Genomic DNA, 16,838 nt, shown 5'->3' on the forward strand with positions numbered 1-16,838 from the left:
ACTCTTCCTTTTTAAAGCCTGAACATATAAAGCTTTAAAATAAATGTCCACTATAAACACAGATAGCTTAACCAGGGTCCTTAAATATGCACTCATCTTTTGCTAATTCTCCCTTGAGAAGAGATAGCTCTTGTGATGGAAACTCACTTTGCCTTTTGGGGAATTGTTTTAAAATGGAATACCTAATTGACTTCTCAGCCACTTTCTCACAGAAAGTGGGATTTATGCTTCAGTAGTCTATAAACCTGACAAAACTCATTAAGCAAGCATCTTCTCGCCATTAGTGTGCTTTGATCAAGCATATTTAGCTATTACTTAAACAAAGGCATAGCAATCCATCTCTCTTTGTATGGTGCCACAAAATAGCATTTGTTACACCCCACTCCTTTTCTCTCTGAAATGGTTAATTACGTCTTGTAAGATGATGAGTATCTTTTGTACACAGGCATGTTAAGGACCCACACCAGTCAAAGCTTATGTCAATGAAGCACTGTTGTATTGCTCCTCTCAGTTAGCAGTTTATGTAACGTATTTTTATGCCAAGTCAATACATTAAAAAAAATAAATACGGACAATTTTCACTGAGGGCATGATGACGTAAATACATTTTTTTGCCAAGCACCGCCTTGTATGTTTGGCATTACATCTACACTTGTAACATGAAAACTCTATTTAACATTGAGAAATCAGAGTGAAATTTGGTATGCATGTTCAGAACACTATTCTACATTTCAAGTATGAACACCAGCTCAACTCCCACACCCAACGTCAACGGGGCCAAGAAAGATGTTAAAATGTACTATATAATGTGGCGGCACAGAATTTGGATTTCTTGAGCACACAGATTGATTTTATTAGAGGGGTGTGTGTGTGTGTGTGCGCGCGCGCGCGTGTGAATAATCTATATTGCCCAATAGCTGAAGCTCTCTAGGATGTTTACAAAACAAAACTATAAAATACAAAAATATAATGTCCAAATAGAGATGTCAAAAAGTCTGAAACCTAGATACTTTCAACAATCACAAGGGAATATTCAGAAATGTTCAGGCTGTCTGGTACATCTGATAATATAGAGATTGACCATCTTAATAATCACTCAACATCCAGTAGTGTGGCTTGCCAATTTCAGGATTAATCAGATATTTGTCATGCAGAATGTAGTACTGGACAGACAGTTCAGCTCCCTGAGAATACCTGCCTTCTTTCTTTTTTTAAAGAAAGAAAGTTTCTAGCCCTCATGGCTAATGCGGTAGCATTGTGGTAGCATGAAAGCATGCGGGAAACAACCTATTGAAATCTCAGAAGGGTGGCTGAATAGGAGTCCCAATGGTTGAGAATGGGGCATCTGTGCCCTACATATTTTCCTGCCCTTCCCCATAACTAATGGAAACAGAACAAATTATGCAAAATAAGACCACCTGCAAATTTGTTCAACTTACATACTTTATACAGGTCACAGGATCTTGCTTTTTCGGTGCAGAATCTGGTATGCCTAAGAGCAGAATGTTAATTTTTAACGGTCCGTTTTTTAGCACAAAGTACACACAGCTCTGAGCATAGTTCAGTGGTAGAGCGCATGCTGTGCATATATCATGATCCAAGGTTCAGTCTCTGACATTTTCATTAAAAGGAGGCAGCAGTGCTGGAAGAGGACTCAGCCTGAGAGCTGTAACAGAAGCAAACGTAGTTTTCTGACCAGAACACCTATAATTTTCTGCTACTACCCTAAACGCAGCCCTAAACTTAGCCCTGAACATGGCTACATGGGCAAAATGCTTTGCCACAGCTAGCCATTGCTGCTCACTGTTACGTGTCCTAAGGCCAGATTAGTTGGGACTGGCTTGGATGGACCAATGGTGTGCCTCAGCTATAAGGCTGCTTCTTTATATCCTGCAAAACACTCTACCACACAGATAGCTGCCAGTTCTGTTGCCCCGCTTGTTGGCAGACACATCTTTTGGAGCTCATTGTGGGCTGACTCCTGTATACCCACAACAGCAGTGTGGTGGAAGCCTTTTTCCTGTGCTGCTTGCCCACATCATTCTAGGCGCATTTGGATGCTCATGGGAGATTGAGCCACATCATTCGCCACACCCATGTGGTCCTTCCCAGTACATGCACTCAGAGCAGCAAGGGGTCACACCACAGGGAGGTATCTCCCCACACTGTTGTGATACACGTGAAAGCACGCCTGTATCGCAGCAAAAATCAAGACACCACATTCCAGCAGGCTGTACAAAGGGAGATGAGATGGGAAGTAGAGCTATTCTGCCAGTCCTCCTAAACGACTACTTCATTTTTTCCCTCTTCCTTTCCCATCCCCTTTTCCTTGTATGCCGTGTCTTTTTAGATAAGGGATGGGCAGCTTTGGGAGCTCTGAGTGGGGCATTGTGGCCCCACTCCACAGGCTACACCTCCACCCACTGGCACTGGGGAAAAAATATGGCACCTGTTACAGCTGCAGAGCAGCGAACGGGTCAAAATTAGCTTGGTTGCAAGCTAGTTTCGACCTTTTTGGTGTTCCATAGTTGCTACAGAACACTACAAGAGTCAAACTTAGCTTGCAGTGAGCTTTTGACTCTTTTGGTGTTCTGTTGCCTCTACAGACACCTTTAAAAAACAAAAACAAAAAATACAAAAGTAACCACTGGGGGGGGGGGGGCAGCAGGGGGTGGCGGGAGCTGCCTGCAGCTTGGAGGCCACGTGTTGCCCACCCATTTTAAACTGCAAGCCTGCGGGCAGGGGCTACCTTGTTTTACGGATTGCATTGAACCGCTCTCGGAATCTTTTTGGCTGCGGAGCGGGATAAAAGGGCTTCAAGTGAAATCAATTTATTAAATAAAGACATAAATACTGTTTCATGCTCACCAAGGTTTGGCTACTTGCAAAGTCCTTCAAAGAAGCTTACAGGCATTCTGCGTGCCAAAAGTTCAAGTCTGTTTTCCAAGCCAGCTAGCTTACCCAGGCTGCTGCACGAAACAGAAGGGGGGTGGGCAGCATTAACTCGCTCCCCCCCCCCCCGGTCCGGGTGTTGCAAGGATAGCAGCAGCAAGGATCGGCCAACAGAGCAGTTGCGCATGAGAAAGCCGCTCAAGAGCGCTAAAGCCCAGCAAGGGCTCCCTGACGAGGGGCGACGAAGCGCTGACTCAGAGGAGCTGGCAGCTGGCGCAGGCTGGCCGCAGCGGGAGCGGAGCGCCCTCCCAATCCGCACCTCTCGCACGGACCTCGCTCCCTTCCGGCCTCGTGCGGCTCCGTCCTCAGGCCCCCTCTTTACTCTCCTCCTCTTCCAGTACCGCACCCCGGCCCCCATCATATTCACAGCCCATTCGCGGCACGCCAAGCCATCGTCTTTTCGCTGGCAAAGCATCTGAGCCAACTTTCCGTTTTTATCAGTTAGATCTCCTTAGATGAAAGATGTTCGCCTTTCCTGCACTAATGATAGGCCAGTATCTGAAAGCATATTAACGGCTGCTGCTTCCAGCGTTAATGGCTTCTTGTTTCTCGCTGGTCAAGGCTCCATCATTATGACACGTGGGGCACGTCTGGAGAGAGAAGACAGGTGTTGCAGGGAGCTCTCAGGTAAGGCCTCCGCTCGGCCACTGCAGTCACATTTGCTGGTTGCCACGTCAGTTGGTTGTCAAGAGTGAGACACAGGCTTTACCCTCCCTACGATGGTGTCGTCAAGCGGAGTGCTCTGCTTTCCCTCCATAAGAGTGAATGGTCATCTCTGAAGAAGCATCTTCGCCTATGTGCTCCATGTTGCTTCTCTGGCAGTAAGCAGGGGTGGGCGACGTGTGGCCTGCCAGATGTTCTAGCCTACAACTCCCAGCATCCCTCACCATTGGCTGTGCTGGCTAGGGTTGATGGTAATTGTAGGCTAAGACATCTGGAGGGCCACAAGATGACCACCCCTGCAGTGAGGGCTGGGCTGTACAATTGTACGCATCCTTCCAGACCCAGCATGTATTTCAGGTTTCAGGCATCTTCCATGCATACAAGCAAGAATTCCCCCCCCCCCCTGGTTCAGTCTACTAGGAGTACATTGGAAATCTCTCCCAGACCTCACCTTTTATGTCCATCTTCCTGGAGAGTTGAAGCGTGCCAATAACCCATCACCCCAGGGATTCCTCTGCATATGTGCAGACTTGCCACATTCCCAGGACAGGGGTGAGGAACCTGTGGCCCACCAGAAGTTCTTTGACTACAATGTCCATCATCCTTAATAATGGCCATGTGGGATGGAGCTGATGGGAGTTAGAGCCCAACAACATCTGGGGGGGACAGTCCCCTCCCCTGCCCTAGTATCAAAACTCCACTCCTAATGGGATGTCCTGCTGCCCCACCGTGTAGACACCTTGTTTCACTAAGGTACAATCTTCCAGTTGTAACTGACTGGAAGATTCAATTCTCCCCTCAGCCTCTGGTTTGAAATGGGCATTATTTCCGATGAAAAATTGTGATCATGGGTGATCCTTGCTCCCCTCAAGTAAAGTAGTCTGGCTTATGGGGTTTTTGAAATACTGTTTTGTAAAGAGTAAACTGTTTTGTTTCTTTTTTTTCCTGCTAACTATGGGTTGTCCCCATCTTCCCGTATCCCTGATTTAATAGAGCTTCTTAATTTGGGAACTTGGGGGTTGACTGCTTTTGACCAGCCCCGGAATTATTCCCTTATGCGCCCTGCTGCGACAAGCTTAGACTGGGGGAAGGTGAATAATGGGAACAGGGCTCAGCTCAGCTTGCAGTGATGGAGGAGCCAGCTAAGGGGCTGCCCCTCCACTGGCTGGAGGTCAGCTTGAGCCTGCTGGGGGGCTTCTCAACCAAGAGTAGCATCAACTGAGAAGTGGGGGCTGTAACAGGGGTTGGGTGGCTCAGGTAGGATCTGCAGTCCTGAGCCAGCCTTACCCCCGCTCCACGCCGCTCATTCAACTTCTATGGGAGGAAGGAGGGGAGGTCCCCATTGGAATGGGAGCTAAACCAGCATCCTATTCATGGGGAGCCCAATTTGGGGAAAGAAAGAGAGCCTTCTGCCTCACCCCGTAACTGTGCCACAAATTACAGCCTGATGACCTTGCCCCATAGAACTCAGTGGGAGCCAAGACAGCCCTTTTCTCACTGCACCGGCATTGGCTCCCATCTTCAATCACACAGCAGCCCGCTTCATGTGTTATTCAGCCGAAAGGGGCATCGTCGGATTACTGGGGAGCAGAGCTACATGCCTGGCTCTGGCCTGCCTCAAGACATCATATGCACAGTAGAACGGCCATCTGCAGGGACAGAGGTGATGCACCGGCAGCTGCTCATGCCTAGGCACCTTTCCCCCGGCCAAGATGGCCATGCTAACATGTGTCCATCTACCCTACAGGCAGGGCCAGGTGGCATGCTCAAGATCAGGGGGAAGTCCAGGGACACAGCCCCACTCCCCAGTCGCTGCGCAATCCAAGAACTCGGTTTGATGCAGATGTTATCCAGTTGGTCATGTTACAGCCCTCTGTCTACATGACACACCTGGTCAAAGCCTGCCACTCATTCCTCCCTGAGACAATCTGGAGAGATACGAGCAGACTAATATTCATCCCAAGCCGTGTGGCATGTGATATTGGGGCGTGAAAAGCAGCCTCACATGCCCGTGCTTAGAAAAGCTCCTGTTTAGCATACCGCAAGCTTCCCCAACCTGGTGCCCGCTCCAGATGTGTTTTACTGCAAGTCCTGTCATCCCCAACCTCGCTGGGTGAGGATGATGGAAGCTGGCACCCAGAGGGTACTTCCCCGTGGGGGAAGGCTGGAATACTGCAATGTGTTATGTACCTGGGGCTGCTGCTGACCGCTCCGGAGGGCCCGGTGCTGACACTGACTAATGTGACCTCCACCAAAGGTGACCCGCTGGCACCTAACCTGGGAGCTGAGATCCAAAAGCCTTTGGAGTTCTTAACTCCTGCTCATCCCTACTGTTCCTGAGCAGCAGCTACACTGATCTGAAACTAGTGGTAGATCTCTCGATGATTTGCAGGAGATCAGCAAGAATCCTGACTCCCAGTTGTTTAGCAATATGGGGAGGGGGATGCCCCCCCCCCAGATACTGCTGAAATGAAGAAAGCTTGCGGTAACCAGCCATGGATTTTTGTGTGGAAGGACTGTGAGCTCTATTGTGTTCTGGTACTCAGAATAATTCCAGAGCTCAGAATTCTTTGATTCTGAGTATACATTTTCTGCATTAGGCTCTGTTTGGTGCATCTCAGTCAATAAGCAGGGTAGATCCCACAGGCATGAAGTCTGTCCAGCCCTGTTCTAGGGAATCGGTGGGGTGCTGCCGGGGTGGCAGAACAAGACTGCCCTTTCTTCTTGCACTCGCTCACCAGTGGTTCTCCATTAGGACCACTGGCCTGGTTTGGATCTTAGCTAATTCCAAGAGTGAGACCCACCACGTCTGATCTCAAATCATCCCTAAATGAAATGCAAAGAGCAGGGAGGGGAATTAGCAGCTGAAGAGGCCCGAAGAAAAATATTGATAGATAATCCATCTGAAGACAGATATTGCTGTATCAAGCAGATGTTAAAGATGTAATCTGGCTGGATTAGAGAGAAATCACTCACCCGCTCACCCACTCACTGGGAGTTAAAAGTATTTGAGCACACCCTAGGACAGAACGCATCCACAGCCACCTCTCTGGCAGAGGCAGAGGAAACTAAATGTGGGCTAAAGCCCGGGTCTGTGTACTCTGAACACTTCCAGACAAGCGCATCTAATTTCCCCCCTTTTTACAGCAGGCAAAGGAGGCCAGGAAAACACATGCACACAAAAGCTTCCTGATTGCACAAGGCACTGGAGAAAATTAGCAATTAAAAGCAATTACATTACAGTGTGAAGTTAGAGGAGGTTTCATTAGGAGCAATTTGGCAATTTCCATATCAGTTCATGGCATTCATTAAGACGGTAAAACATGCCTTTTCTGAAAAGCTCAAGAGACCCTAATGATCCAGCCTCATTCTAACAATCACCATCAGCAAGGTGAGGCTGAGCCATTATTAGCAAGCTAAAATTAACGTGGGGGTCCTGAGGTCTACCTTGGCATTGGGTAGGCAAGGAAAATGCATCCTGGTGCCCTCCAGATGTGTTGGACTACAGCTCCGGTAATCCCCAACCAGTACAGCCACTGGCCAGGTAAGGGAAGGCCGATCTGTACCACATTCCTTTGGCCCATCAATAAGGGCACAAGATACAGGGCTGTGTCTAGTGGGCAGTTCCACACAAGGACCAAAAATGGGCCTAATGGGTTATTGAGATGAAGAGTTTGCTGTACCAAGAATCCATTTCCCGATGCTTTCGCATCCCCCCCCCAAATAGCCAAGTTTCTAGCTCTGCTTTTGTGCTTGCTTGCTGCCTGCTTGCATGCACATACTTCTGATGCTATGAGCCAAAGTATGTGCTTCTGTTAGCAGTTGCCACTTGAAGATGTTGCAGCTGTCAAGTAGTAAAACTTGACTGGGGTGAACCCATCTTAAATGCTTGGCCTCCCCAGTCAAGTTTTAGTGCTTGTCAACTGCAGCATCTTCAAGCAAGCGGCAACTTGCTTGCCTGAATGACTACCCATCATAGATCTAACACCATGGATGGAATGTTCATCTCACCACCAGACATCACCTCACATTGTACCTTTCAAGTATTGTTCAGTATTGTTCAGACATTCAGCTGCAACTCAGCAGGGAGTGAGGATCAAATGATGTACCTGGAAGTATGGATCAGCTTGGAATGGGTATATTATTCAGGCCCGTTTGTCAGACATGAAGGAATATGCTTGCGTCCATTATGAGATTAGGTTTCTCTAGTGTTCTTGGCAATAATGTGCCCATATTAAGTGGAAGGCTCATCTTTCCTCCAATAGCTGGGCCCGTCAGGCAAAATCCAGTATTAAATTCCAGATTATGGATATGGACAAACAGTACTCTCTGTCCGCAGCCCAGAAAACATGTTCTGGGCCTCCACTTAGGCTTGCCCTTTGACCTTCCAAAAGATGATGATGATAGCCAGTGTAGTGTAGTGGTGAGAGTGACGGACTGGGAGCCGGGAGATCCGGGTTCTAGTCCGCACTTGGCCATGGAAGCTCACTGGGTGACTTTGGGCCAGTCACAGGCTCTCAGCCCAACCCACCTCACAGGGTTGTTGTTGCGAGGATACAACAGAGAGGAGGAGGAGGAGAATGTAAGCCGCCTTGGGTTCCTTGCAAGAGGAATAAGGGCGGGATATAAATGCAATAATAAAATGATAAAAAAATAAACTGTCTGTCTTCTGCTGCATTGGATGGCTATTCCTCAGGATGAATGGTTTTGTCCCCATAGAGATGGGGCCATGGAAACATTCACCCATATCTTTTTTGTATGTAGCTTTGATAAAGATGACTGAAGTAGATCATTAACTCCTATCCTGTCAAAATATCCGGGTAGATCCCATTTATGAGAAAAAATAACAGCAGAAGCAGTGGCCAGATTTTTTTCCCCCGATGCACATAAAAGGGTTCTCTCTGCTTGAATCCAACTTGCGTTGTCTCTTCCGTAGCTCATTGCCATATATTTTAATTTCTATATCCTAATTTACTATCCTATATATTTTAGTCCACGTATCTTAATCTATTGAAGCGTATACCATAGCATGTATATTTTAATTTAGTATGTCACATTTTTATCTTGGTGATTTGAAAGTACTTTGCTATTTACTTCATTCCACGTACTGTAACTTATTTTATGTTCAACTTGATTATTTGGGGCGCGTCTTTGTTCCTTGAACAGGTTTGCGACTGTATAATGAACTTACCTTTGTTTTGTTTTGGTTTAGCGGCCGTCAGGACAGGGGGTGGTGAAATGGCAGACATAACTAGTGCAGACGGAGAGATGTTCAAAACTACTTTGGAGGCCAAGTCAGACCCTCAAACACATGATGGTCCTTGGAGGTATGTCTTGGGAGAAGCGATATCCTGCAAAGCAAGGGGGTTGAAATGTGGGCCAAATCCAGCCCTTCAGGATTCCCAAGAAATGCTCACCACTTCCCCTGGCCCAACCACCTTTCCCCTGACTGCTGATCACTTGGTAGTTTCCCAGGTGGGGGAACTCTGGGAGTTGTAGGACTTTTTTCTATCTAAACATGCATAGGATCGCGCCCTAAAAGGTTGAAATGCTTCTCCTAAGACTGGCAATAAGAGCTTTAAGCTAAAATATGCTGGCATTTTTAATACTTCTGGCCCCACCCCTTTTACCTTTGGCTCTCCTCAGCACTGGGATGCAGCCCTCAACAGCTTCTCCAAAATTGAACTTGGCCCTTGAGCTGAAAGAGGTTCAGTCGCCCTGCTGCAAAGGCTTAACTGGTTGTTAAAAAACCATCTGATACATTCAAGTATCTATATTCAATATTTGTATGTGTTTCCCATATATATCCGATCCTGTAGTTGTCTTTAAGAAATCTCTCTCTCCCCACCCCGCTTTGGACCTATTGAATCTTTTTTCTTTCATCATGAGAACATAAGAAGAGCCCTGCTGGATCAGACCAAGGGTCCATCTAGTCCAGCATTCTGTTCACACAGTGGCCAACCAGCTATCGATGGGAGACCCACGTGCAAGACATGAGCGCAACAGCACCCTCCCACCCATGTTCCCCAGCAACTGGTGTACATAGACTCACTGCCTCTGGTACTGGAGGTAGCACATAGCCATCAAGACAGTAGCCATTGATGGCCTTCTCCTCCAGGAATTTGTCTAACCCCCTTTTAAAGCCATCCAAATTAGTGGCCATCACTGCATCCTGTGGTAGCGAATTCCATAGTTTAACTATGATTAACTGTGTGAAGAAGTCCTTCCTTTTGTCTGTCCTGAATCTCCCACCAATCAGCTTCATAGGATGACCCCAGGTTCTAGTATTCTGAGAGGGAGAAAAATGTCTCCCTCTCTTAAGTTGCTCTAGTGCATCAGCTAGGGAAGCCTACCAGTGAAGAAGAGTTTCCCCAGTCAAGACTCCAGCTGCGCATATTTTCTTCCTCACCTTAGGATACAAGGACACTTCTAGCTGAGTGAGAGCAGACACAGGAAGTACTTTTTCACCCACTGCATAATCAGCCAATGGAATTCAGGGCCACCACATGCAGCGATGGGCAGCAACATAGATGTTGTAAAAGAGGGATTCGGACAACCACCAAAAAAAGGGTGTGGTGGGAGAGAATTGTCAGAACAGGGACGAAACTGGAAACACAAAGGATGTACTCCAAAACAAACAAACAAATAAATGCTAGGGAACAATATTAACATTGTATTGGCAGAGTCAGAAAAACAAACTTCATTGGTAATAATTTATAGTGTAGCTCACATATACAAAACAGAGGAAAAAACCACTGACTACAACTACCAGAAATACATATAGCACATGATAGAAATACCACAGTCCAACATTGATATGAAGTTGCCTGGAAGTCCATCGATGCAGACCCGATTTCTTAATATTCTAAATAAATCCCAATGAGAAGCTGGCCCATTGACCTCTTTCAGATGATCCTTATTCATGGGAAAGATAGAAGGAAAACAAACATCCCTTTGTAAATCAGTGGCAATGTACGGGACATTAGTAGTTTGGACTGTGGAGCTATAACATTCTATTGGTAGAGAGACTGCAGCATGAGCCCACTCAGATCACTATGAGCAACCCATTTAAAACCAATGAATCGCCTTTCGACTGGAAGAAATTCACTTCCTCACAGTCTACGAAGGTCATAGATAGATGCTGGCAATTACAGATTTTTTTTCCCCAAGTAGAATCTTGTGCGCAAGATTCAACTTGAAAAAAAATCTGTAATTGCCAGAGTCCATCTATGACCTTAGTATACAATCACAGACATTCATGGAGGAGAGAATGCATCTTTTATATACTGAATGTGTTGCTCTTAAAAGCCCTGAGAGACAGCAATGCAAGTCTGCCATGAGCAGAATTTTGAAGTAAGTACTAATGCCTACTACATATGGTACATTGGCTTGTTTCATGGCACTGTCTTTCTTATGAATAAGAATCATGCCAAACAGATCAACACACCAGCCATTTATCAGGATTTACTCAGAATATTAGAAGATCTCAGCTGCATCAATGGTTTTATGAGCAACTTTATACCTACATTGGACAGTGGATGTTATTTCTAATAACGTGCTGCATGTATATTTGGTCTTTGTATTTTCAACATTTTTTGTCCATCTCCTGTAAAAGTTAACTATTAAAGACTGTCATTGTCGCCTGTTTTTCCAATTATGTTGTGTCTGTGTCTGTTATTCTTATAGTTTAGTGCTATCTTTGTTCCCTGTATATATCTAATTTGAGACAGATTCCTTGTGCTTCGAGTTTAAAATGGGATTCAACAAATCTGTGGAGGATAGGCCTATAAAAAGCTATTGGCTATTCCATGATGCTTTCATCATCTTTCTTCTTCACTTTCCCTGTACTCTCCATTATCTTTTTTTGCTTGATGAGCTGTGGATTTCTGCTCCCATTTCTTGTTTGCATATGTTTGCATTGGCTGCCTCTTTCATTTGCAATGCTGCCTGCCTGCTGAGATCCCGTCAATTCAATCCCTTCCAGCCATCTTAAAATGCACTTGTTATTGTATACTTGAGTTTAGTATCAGGGGGCTCCCAAAATGTGGTATCCCCTTCCCACAGTGCCTCTGATTTGGAAGCAGGATGCATTTTTGTGAGGGTTGTGGTGGGGAATGGAGGCACAAGATAAGCTTGCAGTCTTGTGGCAACCTTAGGAAGGGCAGTGCACCAAGAAGGATTTCAGAAAGAGCCTAGATCAGAGGCGGCAAACCTCAGGGGCCAATTCAGGCCTGCCTGGGGGCCAATCCAGCTGTTCAGAGTTGTCCAGATGGCCACTCCCACTTCCCCTGGTGCTACCCCCTTTTCCCCAACCACCATTCACTTGGTGGCTTCCTGGCTTTTGTGCAGTTTTTTCCCCATTCTAAAAGGTTGGAATGCCTCTCCTAAAAGGATTAGTTATCCTTTTAGGAGAGGCATTCCAACCTCTCTTAAATACTAGGAACAGGGTTCCTAGCATTATCTAGGAACCTCATGGGCTGAAAGAGGTTTCTAGATAATGCTCAAGATGGGAGCATTCTTAAAGCAATGTGACTGAAACCACCAAATAAGTCAATATGGAACATTTTATTTAAATAGAATTAACACCAACACCCCCAACACACAACAGTGAATGAAAACATGGGTTAGAAGTCAGTTAGGAAAGAAGCCGGGAACAAAGAGTGACATTGCTAACACTGAAATGCTTGTTGTACCAACTCCTGCAGCACATTCAGTTTCTGCTTGGGCCTTAGCTACTTCCTTTCTGTGGCCTAGATGGCTGTCATTGTCACCCACAGTCCCAATTGAGATCCTTTCAGCTCTAGCAATACTCTTTGTACTTCTGGTTCCTGAACTGAAACATTATTCCCATCTTACAGTTCTAATGTTGCAGATTCGAGTTGTACTATTAAATACCAATTCAGTTTGTTATTCTGGAACTAGAGTACCCATAGATTTCACTTCAGCCTGGGAAATACTAAACACATACTCAACTCAGCCCCTCACTCCTTCAGCACATGCAGAATCCAATTTTTCTCCATTATGCTTAAGCTGCTTACCACCTCTCCACTCCCTATCAGAATTGTACATTTCTGTAGTCTCTTCACATTAAAAAAAATAAAATATCCAAGTCTGTACCCCTCAAATTTTGCTTGCATGGGTGACTTTCCACAAGTGTTAAATCCTTCACAATAGTAGATATCTCAAGTCCAAGAGATACATTCCATCAGACCCCCCCCCCTGCCCCCACAAATAGTATATATCCAATCATCAAAAAACCTGCTGGTTTAAAAGACCAGACGATAAGGCTATCTCACGTTGGTCCAAACTCCACAAAGTCAGAAAAAGGGTTGGAAGCCCTCAGGGGTTCTTTCAGTCCCAAATCCAGATTGGGAGGACGGAGTGCCTGGGACCAGCAAAGATGCTCCATGTTGTCCCAGTCCTGTATTGCTTTATGAAGCATCTGAGCCTTACTGTATTGCTAGAAGAATCTGACTGTGAGATGATTCACACCTTTATTCGTTTGAATAAAGAAGTGTCCATTTGTAGAGTTTGGTATTTTTTTATCCTATAAGTTCTACTCTTATAAGTTCTACCCTTAAAGGCAGCCTAAACATTCCATTCCAGTAGGCTGTGCTGAGGGAGATGAGGGTGAGAAGCAGCGCCATTCCTACTGAAAGGCTGGCTGGGAAATGCTGGGAGTTGTAGAACTTATTTCTGCCTAAACGTGCCTAGGATTGCATCCTATTCCCCCCCCCATTCCTCCCCATTCTTTTTCCCTTTTGTGTCATGTCTTTTTAGATTGTAAGCCTGCATGTGGGAATTGTCTTCACTTACTGTTTGAGTTCAACGTGCGTGTGGTTTGTTGGGTTGTAAACTTGACTTGTCCAGAGCCCTTATAGTATGTTTGATTTGATGGTCCTCTTTTTTCATTGTGTTCTTGTATGCATCATGCAATGTGCAATGAGAAACAGCTACACCACATGGCTTCTCCATCTTGGCTCTGTTTCTTCCTCCTTCCCAATCCCCTTTACTTTTGTGTTATGTCTTTTAGAATGTAAGCCTGTGGACAGGGGCTGTCTTATTTCCTATCATTGTAAGTCACCTTGGGATACTTTTGAGCTAAAAGGCAGAATAAAATGCAATAAATAAATAAATAAATAAATAGGCTTGCATACAATTTCAATTTATATCTCTCATTCAAAAGTAGTTTTGGAAAAGTGACCGGCAGCGTGGAAGCTTCTGTGATAAAAATTAATGAAACTGTCTGAGTGCACGATACGGCATACTTCTGATTCTGTTGTACAAAGAATCCTGTGTTGCTGGGAAGTGTGCACTTTTCTTTTTGTTTGAATCCCCAGAAATTGCCCTGAGAAGATGTGAAATTACTGCCCTTATACAATATTTGCCTGACTTGAACCAGAAAGTGATAGACTGGGAAGGGGGGAGGGAGCCTTTAAGAGTGTTTTGAAACATCAGTGCTTTGCAGCATTTTCCCATCCCCTCAGCCAAGTTGATTCCTTTCCTAATTATGCCTTGGAATATGTAGAATGTGCCTTTTTCATAGCAGCTGCACACTGGGTTGACATTGTCATCAAACTGTCAAACATAAGCCCGAGATCTCTGTCTTGGGCAGTCATGAACATACAAGTGAAGTTGGGATTCCCCCCGCCGCCCAAGTGCATCACTTTACACTTGCTTACATAGAACTGTTTTTGCCATTTTGATGTCCATTTTCTACAATGGAGTGATCCTTTTGGAGCTCTTCACAATCCCTTTTTGTTTTAACCCCCCTAAATGATTTGGTGTCATCTGCAAACTTGGCGACTTCGCCGCTCACTTCCAATTCACCTTACAACGCTTTCAATATTTGAACGGGTGACATACGCCACCTTCAAATTGATAATTATTTGAATACTTGGTCCCCTTTTGTTGAAGCCGAAGTATAATTGCTAGAAAGGTGTATGCATTTCATATGCATTGATTGCTATGGATAGATACAAATCCATGTACGTACATTAAAAAAATGGACAAACATAAAAAGATAATTTGAGGGGGCAGGTGCCATTGGAGGACCTTCGCGGCCCCCCTGCTCTAGAAAGTGATCATGCCATGGAGAAGGGTTCAGTTTAACCATCTCCCAGACATGATAGTTGTTTTTTTCTAATACGCAGAAAATATATGCAGAGAAATATTTTTTCACCTTGGAGGAGCATACAAATAATGGGTTAAATCCAACATCATGCAAGCAGACATCTGCTCATGCAACAAGATGCCAGCAGTTTCTGTTCCACTGGCAGATGATTGGGATTGGACGCAACCCAAACAGTCCTCCTGACACATGACTTGCAAACAATTGCACCCTCAAGTGCCACAGCCCACTTTGTTGCACAATTCTACTGATTCTGTAAGCCAGCCTATATCAGTGGGCCGCATCTCATTTCTCAGATCAGCACACCTTTCCGCTGAAATGGTTTTTTTTCCAAAACCAGTGGAGAATTTGAGCTATGATGAAGCAAAAAGCAAAAGGGCCCCTGAAGAAGTCCGTCCCTAAAGCAGTCCTGAACGTCAAAGTACACATGGAATATTGCGCTGTGACCTGAAGAACGCACAATGGAGCTACTCACCTGAATGTCAAAAGGAGAAAAGAGATTGTGTCTTGCAAACAGTTTAGAGTTCCTGCAGCCGATACAATTGTGCATAATAATCATGCCCATCTGCTCTTCTCAGCAAATCGAAAGGGGCAGCTTTGCTGTTTTCTGCTCCCCAGAGGACTTCCCGTGTTAGACCAAAAGCCTGACAAGTTTGCATGACAAACCCCTTGGGAGCAGTGTGTCTCATGCACACAGAGCCAGTTAAACACATTTCAGTCATTGGAAACGCTGATTTTCTTACATCCATTCTAAAGCAAAGACCGTACAGCAGAGACGTAAGAGTATTACATTTTATTCGATTGCCTGCTCAAGATGCAAAAGCAAAGCCCAGGGTGAAAAGGCCATTTAAGATTCGCCCGTGACAGCTCCAGCTAAAGTTAGCTGAAGAAGGCAAGATCACTGAATTCTAATGAAAGAGTAACATCCTGTGCAGACATTACTATGGTTTGGATGCCTTATCTCTGGTTAAGTGTTACATTACATCTGAAGACAGGGCCAGTGTCCAGGGTAGGCTTGGTTGGGCACATGCCAAAGGCCCAAACCCAAGTAGGGGCCCACTGACAAGAGCCCCCTGGAGTTGCTCTTCACCACTGCAACTTGCTGTTCACCTGCCTCTCAATCTAGCCGAGACAATGGTGCTCGGGAGAAGTGGGCACAATAGATGCCATGGCCTCCTTGCTCCCTGGCTCCCTGCCTGTCAAGCAAGCAAGTGGCAGCAATGATGAGAAAGAGGAGGAGGAGCAATAGCAGCTGGAGACAATGGTGGTGAGAAGCCAGGCTCACTGAGGGAGGGGACTTGTTGAGGGCATCTTTCCCAAGGGCCCTTCAAAACCTGGAGACGGCACTGTCTGAATACCTTAATAGTGGTTAAAAATTGGCCATAAACCAGGGTATGTAACCATGTCTTGACGTGGGTTTGTAAACAATGGTTAAAGCATTGCGTCTGCACAAAACCAATCATGATTAATACAATTTCCTTGTCCCTCCAACCTCTTGCTTTGCAATGTGACAAGCAGTTACTGCACCCGGTGAGGACAGGGCTTAGCCTGACAAACAACCATAGTTTCACTGCACATTTGGGGTCTTCTGATGAAGACCCTCCCAAAACCATGTGGAGTGCTAGCTGTGGCAGAACATGGTGTCTCTACCGTACCCAACTGCTTGGACACCAAAGTGAACAGAAGTTGTTTTGAGGGTGATCAGAGTGAGCCAGTTCTCACAATCAAAATAAGCCATGCTCAAAATTAGATTGCACAATCTAATGTGCAAAAGAGGCCCTTAGTATACAATTGAAACTGAAGGAATACCGTGCATTTACTCATTTCTCTTAACTCATTTTGAAGTCCAAGCCGTCTCTGCGTAATGGACAGTTTTAGGGAAAATAGAATCAAGGTTGCAATCCTAAACACACTTTCCTGTGAGTAACATCTATTGAAGTCATCGGAGCTTACTTCTGAGTAGACATGCATAGGATTGCACTGTAAGCATAGTATAGGAACTGCAGAAGTTGCTTCTTTTAGTTTGATGCTGCTCCTTTACCTGGCGAAGCATTGGGGTGCTTCCAGATGGACAGCTCCTAGTGCTACCAAT

The sequence above is a fragment of the Heloderma suspectum genome, chromosome 2 (assembly GCF_057233095.1).
Source record: "Heloderma suspectum isolate Gila_16-S chromosome 2, 16-S_ref, whole genome shotgun sequence".
NCBI classification, from domain to species: domain Eukaryota; kingdom Metazoa; phylum Chordata; class Lepidosauria; order Squamata; family Helodermatidae; genus Heloderma; species Heloderma suspectum.